This window comes from Lottia gigantea (genome assembly GCF_000327385.1).
Source record: "Lottia gigantea unplaced genomic scaffold LOTGIsca_4, whole genome shotgun sequence".
Lineage (NCBI taxonomy): Eukaryota > Metazoa > Mollusca > Gastropoda > Lottiidae > Lottia > Lottia gigantea.
In genome coordinates, this window is record NW_008709379.1 from 2013668 (window position 1) to 2023104 (window position 9437).

The following is a 9437-nucleotide window of genomic DNA, read 5'->3' on the forward strand; positions in this document are numbered from 1 at the left end:
AGTCATATTTCAAGATGACACTTTTTTCATCTTAAAGAATTTCAGATTACAAATTGTTAATCATCTTATGCACTGCAGAAGCAGAAAGATTTCAATAATAGGAGAACTGTCAAGGCATTTGCAATATTCCCCTAAAAATGAAATCATATTTTGCCAGGTTTATCCAAGGTAACTAATACTACTTTTTTTTTCTTAGGAAATATTCCATACACCATAACTTTGGCAGCTCGGACCATTTTATACAACAAATGTTTCCACTATGGCTATTTATTTTATATTGCATACTGGTACCTCTTTTCTTGAGACCATCTAAAGTTTTAAGCCATTTATAATGTCAGAATCAAAAGTGTCGAGAATTTACCGCTGTAAAATGTCAACCAGTGAAAGAAACTGCACCAGTGTATTCTTTTAAGTTATCTAAGAAATGTCATGCTAGGACTATATATGACAAACTTAAAAAGAAACGGAGTTGATAAACTATTGATTATGTATGTCACTGCACATTTCTCATTTTCCTTTCCTTTCATCTTAGATAGCGGCAAATTAATTTCCCCCAATATATCTTGTATGTTATTTTCAAACCCAATCACTTTCATGTAAATATACTTAGCTATCAACATGCTAGTCGAATCAACATTTCATTTTCTATCTCAGACAGAGTTTGTTAAAACTTCTCAATGTTTTCTCAATTTGCAGAAAAGCAAACATTCAATTCCAAACTTAGACAAGTGCCATTTTACAAAATTACACAAAAACCGTTCGAGCTTGTAACAAAAATATCTTTAAGAATGTTTACTTCCTATTCATACTAGTCAACAAATTATTAAAACCAAACAAATTTCTTTATGCAATCTTTTTTCATAATGCAAACCAATCATATTTTAAAACTAGACATTAACTTTGAAATTAAAAAAAAAAACACTCTTCAAATTTACAAATAATGTTCATATGAAGTCTTTTATGGCGGCAATTATCTGCGATAAAAATCGTTATTGAGCACAGAAATCAAGAAATGCAAACAAATGGGATGAATAGCGCAGACATTAAGTGGTATAAAACGTTGTATATGACTAAAAAGTGTTATTATATGGTTCATAATATTTATATTGAGAGTCTATATCACATGAAGTAGCTAGAAAATGTGTCGTAAAACGCGCAAAGAGCAGAGTTACAAGACAGTTTCGAGTGGTCATAAAAATTTCTTATTACATGTTTATGTGTTGAATTGGAACAGATAAGTTGAAGATTGTCCCCTAAAAAATGGCTAATCGATACTCTCAGCTTTTTTGATGTGTCAAACTGAGACATTTTCCTCCTTCAATACTGAAGAGTTCTCAACAAGGGTGACAAGAGTTCAGCAAAATCTGTAATTAAGGGACAAAAACATTGTTCATTGACCATAGATACTGTGTGAAGGAGAGCTCTTATGGAGTTGTTAAAGAATTGCCAGCTATCAACCATAAATTTGAAGCAATCCTCCAAGTTGTACTGAGAAAACTGACAATACAAATTGTAAGGACATGCAAATGATATTACTAACTTGGTTAACCAACTCTATAACTGCAATTGTGAAAACAAAATTAAGGAGCCATGCCTCCTCTAAATGCAGAACTAGGATTCAAGGGTTGGCTGAAAAGTCCTAAACATAAGTGAGACATCCCCATCAGACTCAAACTCATTTAATGAATCATAGACATAATAAAAAGCTGTGACAAGAAATATAAAAAACTCGCTTTTAGGGTCATCAAATACCTACAACAGAAAGAGCTAACTCAAACATACTCGAGTCCAGACTTATATTTCAGGCATAAAAACAATGGTTAATGTTGCCTATGGTGAAATATAGTTGATCAATTTGAAACAGACTAAAAAGAGAATTAAAGGGAAACAATTTTCATTTTCCGCCGTAGTGAATCTTGTATCTGATTCTCTATGAATAGCTGATTGGTTTATATGGCTAATACACCCTCCATATTTGGTCGTTCTATATTCATAGAATTTTGTAGCTGGGTATTTAGAACTAATGTAATTTAATTTCTGGTCTTGTTTTCTGCACCTGAACCCGTGGCTAATGCTGGACAGGAAGACAGGAAGTAGCTCCGCGTGGAAAAGTGACAGGATTTGTCTCGAAGGTTTTGATAATCCTGTGTCTCTCAAATGTCAACATTTCCAATTGGAGGCTTAACGAACAAATAGCGGATAAATTCCTTTCGATCATTGAGGCATGATGAAAGTAACGAGATTCCGTCAAACAGAATACAGAAACAAATGAGAGATTAAAAGAACAACTGTACGATTTTAACCAATTTGACGAAATTAACTTGATATGCGGAAACTTGTTCACCAGGAAATTCCCGGAAGAGTTGCAACCGGAGAGTTTCATTATAGAATGAAATTAAAGCATATTGAAGAGTGATTGGTATAAACATTGTTTTAAATCAACCAGTGGCTGCGATACCCAACTTCCTCTGGTAACTGTGGTGACTCACATTTTATTACCTTACCCTAATCCATTACTTGTCATTTTTCTGTCATTTCTTTAATCTTAAAATTGTCCAGAGCGACATTTCTTCAATCCCTTTTTTCACATTTCTTAACCAATTTGGTGATTATGACATTGTAAAGTTTAATTAATGCTAATAGCTTTGTGATGTCAGAGTGGTTCACTTGCCATATTTCTCTTCTGTCCTGAGCGTTATGAGTCTTTGAAATTAAGGAATAGCAGTACCGAAGAGGGCAATAACCATTATGAATTAATTTTACTGCAGTTTTTAGAAAAGGAATGCTTTTTAGGGAATTCCTATGGTGATTTTATGAGGAAAACTTTTAAATTTGATGACTTTTATCTGCGACTTAGATTTTAAATGGGGCACTTGTGAAACAAATTCCAATACTTTTTAAACAGCATAAATGACTTTGTGATGAAAAAGAGTAATAAAAGAATGCTTCTTAGTTAACTGTGACAACGTCATTCCCACAGTACTCTTCTTTTGTTACACTTGAATAAATGAGTGAATGAAGTTTCATTACTTATCAAGCAAATAAAGTCGATGATGCAAATACAACAAATGAATGGTTTATAGCTCTTAAACTCTATAAGCTATTTAACTTTTCTTCACAATTAATAAAAGATTGACAAATTTCTGAGGCAAAATCTCTATCATTTAAATGTTAAAGTTAAAAATGATGATTCTATGAATTACAGTCCAGAAAGTCGAGATAAATACAGAATCAATAGACAGAGACACAATTTAATACACCCCCACTTAGAATAAATTCACATACAAATCTACTAAGTATTCACTAGATGAAATGTAAGTAATAAGCCGTATAAAAGCCAATTATTTGTCTGAAACGCTGAGAAAAGACCGTAAAATTGAGAACATTAAAAACCTAACTCAGCCAGAGATAATTACTTCCATGTAAACTCTAGACATCAAATTCGGAAATCTTTTTCTCTGTCATGTATCATTTTAAAATCTTAGACCAATTTTCTCAGAGTTTACAGAAAAAATTACTTGCTGCTCTCAAGAGATTTGAAAGGAGACAAATTTTCTAAGATTTTGTTGGCGAAGACGGTAATTTAACGTGATTTGTGTTGAATGAAGACCATCAATACATTTTGGTAACTATCATTATATTGAATTTTTATTGGATAACAGAAAAAATATCGCCATGGTAATAATGCCACTAAAAATTACGCTGATGAATTCTGCAGGGGATTATGGGTCAAAAATATACCCTATAAATAATAATAGATTTCATTATGATTACTCTGAAACAGCAGAAAACGTGATCATTAGTTCATAAAATAGATCCTGTGTATGGATACACATCTTTAGAAAGTAGTTCTTGTTGCCACTAAGACTGCTTAAGTCGTATTTTATGAGAATAAATGACCTACGGTATCGTACATCAATGCAGAAAATCACATTACAGAGAATCAACAGGAATTGTATGGCATATTAGTAAGTCACATGACTACATTAGAATTGTCTACCCTTTTTCTTTAGTGCTTGAATGTGAATTTTATCATAGACCAAAAACTATAAAATCTCTGGGCTTGATGTCAGAAAACATCTTCATAGTGAAAATATTCACCATACAAATCTTAGAATTTTGATTGGTTGACCTTATATTTAACAAGCTAATCTGATATCATGTATCATCAAGAGTTTTGTTTCTTGTCCATGTCAAGATTTTATGAAGGGTCTAAAATATTATCCGATTTATTAATTGGTGGTTAAAATCAACCAATAGTCATGTCTTCAGTATTCAAGTTATACATGCCAAGAAAAGTAACTCGGGTTTTTAAAAGATCAAAACCACTTTTTGTCCATATTTATTTCAGATTGGTATGAAAAGATATCTGATGTTTGTTGATAACAGTTTGAGATTGCTGGTTAACGTTAAAACATGGCTGCCAAGTGAAAGGTTATCACCATAACGATTAAATAAACTCTTCAGAGTCGTTTGATATCATTTAGTAATATTACTCTTATTCTCAAATACATTCATATAATGCATTTGATAGCCCATTAAACAGCATAGAAAAGAATCTAACACCTGTGCCTGTTTTAAAGGCTGGCACCAACTGATAGGCACAATGGAACCTTGGTCAGTTCAAAGACTCTTTGATCTCGTCCTAAGTCAATGCCTTTATTTTTATGTTAATCCATTCTATGTTGTTATGTTTTCCTCTATTTGTGTTAATGTTTTAGCTTGTAAAGGTCTATTTTTAAGTATGGTAATATTATGAAGTGTTGTTTGCATGTGATAGTCTAATAAAATTAGCAAGATCTACTTTATTTCTCTTCTTGTTAAAGATTTCAATCTAAGATACAAACATAATAATCTCAAGGATGAATTTTCTAACTAGACTGCTAACATATCTTTAGTATTTAATTCAAATATTCAAATAAAGACCATATTTCTTTTCTTAAACAAAAATGAATTTGAAATTTCAAAAAAAAGGAAGCAATTTTAAATCAAAATGTGCTGGAATTCAATATATTGTCTTCATAACACACTTATAATGCATAAAATACTTCAGCTAAATGTACCAAAAAGTTAAAGACTCAAAGGAATTTCAAATCAAAATTAATTGTTAAAAAGTTAAGTGGACAATTTATCACCTGTAACCTGTCTTGTACTCCTCCGCCCTATAGCATTATTTTTATCATTTCAATTGAGGTAGACATATTATATATCTGAAATTTAACCCTACATCTCAGACAAATCATTAATTTCCGTCATGATAAGATTTTTAAATTCCCATCTTTTGTCAGTGAGACAAGAATGGATTAAATATTTTCTGTTTAACCCTGTAATAGCCAATCAAATGGCCACACATTTACATTATATATACGTCTGCAACTTGCCAAGTGGTTTTTACCTATTGAAGTTACATAGGGTTAATATCATGTACCCCAAACAATACATTTGATCACTTTTTTCTAGCTCTCAATGTACAAATGGTTAAGGTAACAATATGAATCTCTTGGTACATTTTGCAATATTTCAAATAATAGCTGTAGTTCATTTTAATCTAATTTCTGATGCACTTTCAACTGGTACCTCTTTCCTTTTTTTTTTTATCTAGTATGAGCTTTTACTGAAGTCAGATTTAACTTATACTGTATATGGGTAGAGTAATATAACGTAGATATTACACCATAATATTATTATAGATACTCTCTAAAGGTCATAGATAATTATAAAAACATATCCTTGTATATTATATAGCTAGCACATCTGGTGATATACACACACTGGCATTGAATATAAGAATTGACATTTGGAATTATGCATTTTATCCTCAGCACAGCTTACATTTGATGCTGATTTGGAATATTTTTAGAATTTGAAAAATTTATATTTTCAAAAGAGTTCGAACAAAATTATTCTGGGTCTAATAATCTGATTATATCAAAATCTGTTTTCAAATTTGAAATTCCGAATTAAGGAGAGCTCGTCATGAACTTTAAGAGTGTCTAACATCTTGAATTTGCAAGGACCGGAAGACCACCATCACGTGAACACAAATCAAATTCTCCTTACACTGTTTATGTAACTGGCTGAACTCTTCTGTCTGCAAGCGTAACTAATTTAGAAGTGAAGGGTGAGAAAAAATGTGCCAGATTTTACTAGAAAACTTGGTAACTTTAGTCTTACGTTAGCAACAAAAGTTCTGGTATCCATGCCGTCTGCTCTTAACTCAATAAGTATGTGGGTAACACTACCAGATAAATAAATAACATAGCTGCTTCCTGAATTTCAGCCAAATGATAAACAACCTATCAAAGATGGCTGGTGATATCTCTAAGATCAGTGGTATAACAATACACAATATTCACTCATCGCTAGTGTCCACTTTCAAAACAATTCGGGCCAAATACTCTGAGAATTTGACCATTAGCCATATCCATTACCTGGTATGATTGAATCGCTTGACCAAATGGACTCAATTTATGGCCATATTTTTTTGTTTTCAAGACATAAACCAAGAAACATTCCTTACCCTGATTGATTTAGTCAAAATATCAACAAATTTATAGAAGATTTCCGGCTTGGGAGCATGAATTTATGGCAGTCTGTTATGGTTCTTTAGAAGCCAAATAATTAGGAATTTTCAAGAATATTTTTGGAATGGGATCTTAAAAGCTCTCTACTCTACATGATTTAATAGGTAAATTTCTAAAACTTTCACAACTTTTAGCAATATCTCTTAAAGAACCTAAAAGTTGTTTTGAATTATGTGGTGCATTTTGACAAGCAATTTATATTGTTCTGTTTTGTCTATAAGTTTAAATAATCAGAGAATCTGATAAAATGTGCTGAAAATAGCAAAATAGATGGTAAAAATATCTTGACAAGCACTTATCTTAAAATAGACAGTCAGCTAATAAAGAACAATACACTGATTAAATGAGTATGTTAGCATCTATAACAGTAGACCTTGAGTTCTTGAGGTATTGAAGCTAAATAAAGAATCTTTATATTCAATGATCGTAAACAATTTTGTTTTCTCCATCTCGGACATATATTAGTAACTTTTTACAACTAGCTTTACAAGATGGTAATACATAATCAAAAATTTCAATCTTAAGGCAATACTTAAGCAATTATCATAAAAAAGTTTTCATGCAACTCTCAACATACATAATTCAGTTATGATGTACAGAATACAGTGTAGTCTATCTTCCTTTCACCATAATTTCATCAAGAAACAGCAGAATATAAACTAACTATCAGGTGCCAAAAAACCTCTTAAACTCTACTTCACCCACTGTTAGATTTTATAATGGTAACTCTTAGAAATAAGACTTCCTGTTCATTGTAATTAATTTTATAATAAAAATATCATGATCAAATTAGTTCTTCATAAAATAATTAGCATGTTAACAATAAGAATCATTTTTTTGGAAAAGGTATATAAGCTGGAAAAAGCAAATATACAGCAAATTCTAGAGCAGACTATGTTCTAGATGTTCCATTAATCAATAGTTTTCCATCATTAGCAAACAAAATTGAACATCTTTTGAAACAGATGTCTGGTATTTCTGGGAGCTATACAGTCATATGTACAACTATTATCCCCTACTCTCACTGAAAATCATACACAAGCTACTGCACTGAGTAGTCAAACTAGGCAATCAGATTAAGAGTAAAATAGAAACAAACAGTAATTGAATAATGTTTTATTCAGTAGAAAATATGAATACAACTCCCCCAAGTGTTAAAATAAATAAACATATTAAATCATTAGGATAAAACTCATTATCTATAATTATTTCAAGTATAAATATGTTTTATGGTTGGTTCATTCTGCCATGATTTTAATATTGTACTCAGTACAAAATATATCAGCATTTACTTGCATTTAAGTGGGAAATACCAGATAACCACCCTTTAAAGCACAATTAAAGCAAAATTGGCTAATACCCCTACAGTTCTACAGTTATAAACTAGTTTTCCAGATCGCAACTGAAAAGTGCAGGATGACAAAAAGTTCCTCATTATTTGCAAGACTCCCACAACATCTATTGATCTTGACAATTCTTAGTTGAAGGAATCTAATGACTTATTTTATGATGCCTTTATACCCAAAGGAGATCTTCAGCATTTCATGGAATTTTCAACCATTAGGTTGTTTTTACCGATTCCATCTGTTTTATTTGTAATTTGTTAATCAGTAACACAGGTTTTGATCAAATTCTGATTTAGAATCTATCTTGGGAGTAGAGAGTTTACAAGTTTTATATCTAGATTTAATGAAGCATTGCCACTTCTTTTATACAAAACAGTAGTAATGAATCCATTCAGCAAATGTTGCATGAATCACACAAAACACTCAATTGCTTTCACAGAAATTCCAGCCAGCAGAAAATTGCTATACCAAATGCTGCAGGAATTAAAACAATGAAAAAGAGATTTAAACCCAGTGGTGCCACAATGTTTCTGCAAATGTAGCATGAAGATAAAAGAACTATAGCACCATCTGGTTTGGATTAGAATATTGAATTCCACCAGCAGTGTATAAACATTTTTAAAAATTACCTTTTACACTTAGACACCTTTCTATATAACTGCACCAAAATTTGTCACATGATATCGAGATGACATCAGTAACTAGTTACTGGCATTAAATGCAGAGAAATTGAACTTTTTTGGTACACATTATTTATTAACTAAATCAAGTTTTTTTAATTTTCAGAGAACACTTTGTCAATTCAAGAGATTATTATGTCAATTTTCAAAAAAAATCATCCAATCTGTGTTTAAGTTAAACAAAATAGATTGGATTTGTCAAACATGATCTATCTCTATGTTGAAAGTTTTATCTCTACTCCCACTTCTGTCTTGAATCAAGTTTTGGTAAGAAAACGCGAATAGTACAGAGTAGAAATGTCAGACCATCTGGCTGGTTAAGTGAGATACTTCCTTGTTTTATTTTGAATCAAATATCGCAGCGTTTTATCACACCGTTAAAAAATATCTCAGCGTCAGTAATTAATGAGATTTTGATATCTTAATTACACTGTCAAAATCTCTTAATAATTCTTCACCAGTCAATTCTGATCATTCTTCAATTTCACACAAGGCATTGCATTTATAATTCGTATAAAATTTGATTCTGTAAATTGGCTATTTAGAAAATGGAATTCCATCAGATCAAAACTGGACTAGGGGTTTGGATAGAAATACAAACTTTATAGAAATGTAAGGAATTTTGATGAACGCGGAAGGAGAATGAAGGAGAATTTGTTGCTTGGCAAATGGACTAGATTATCTTAAATATGGTTTATTAAATACAATATGGATAATATAAAATGACCTATTTGTTTATTATGTACCAGTCTTTATAATAAGTACCATAGTACCACAAGTACATCTGATAGTTCTCTATTTATTATTGACTATTCCATACTTCATGT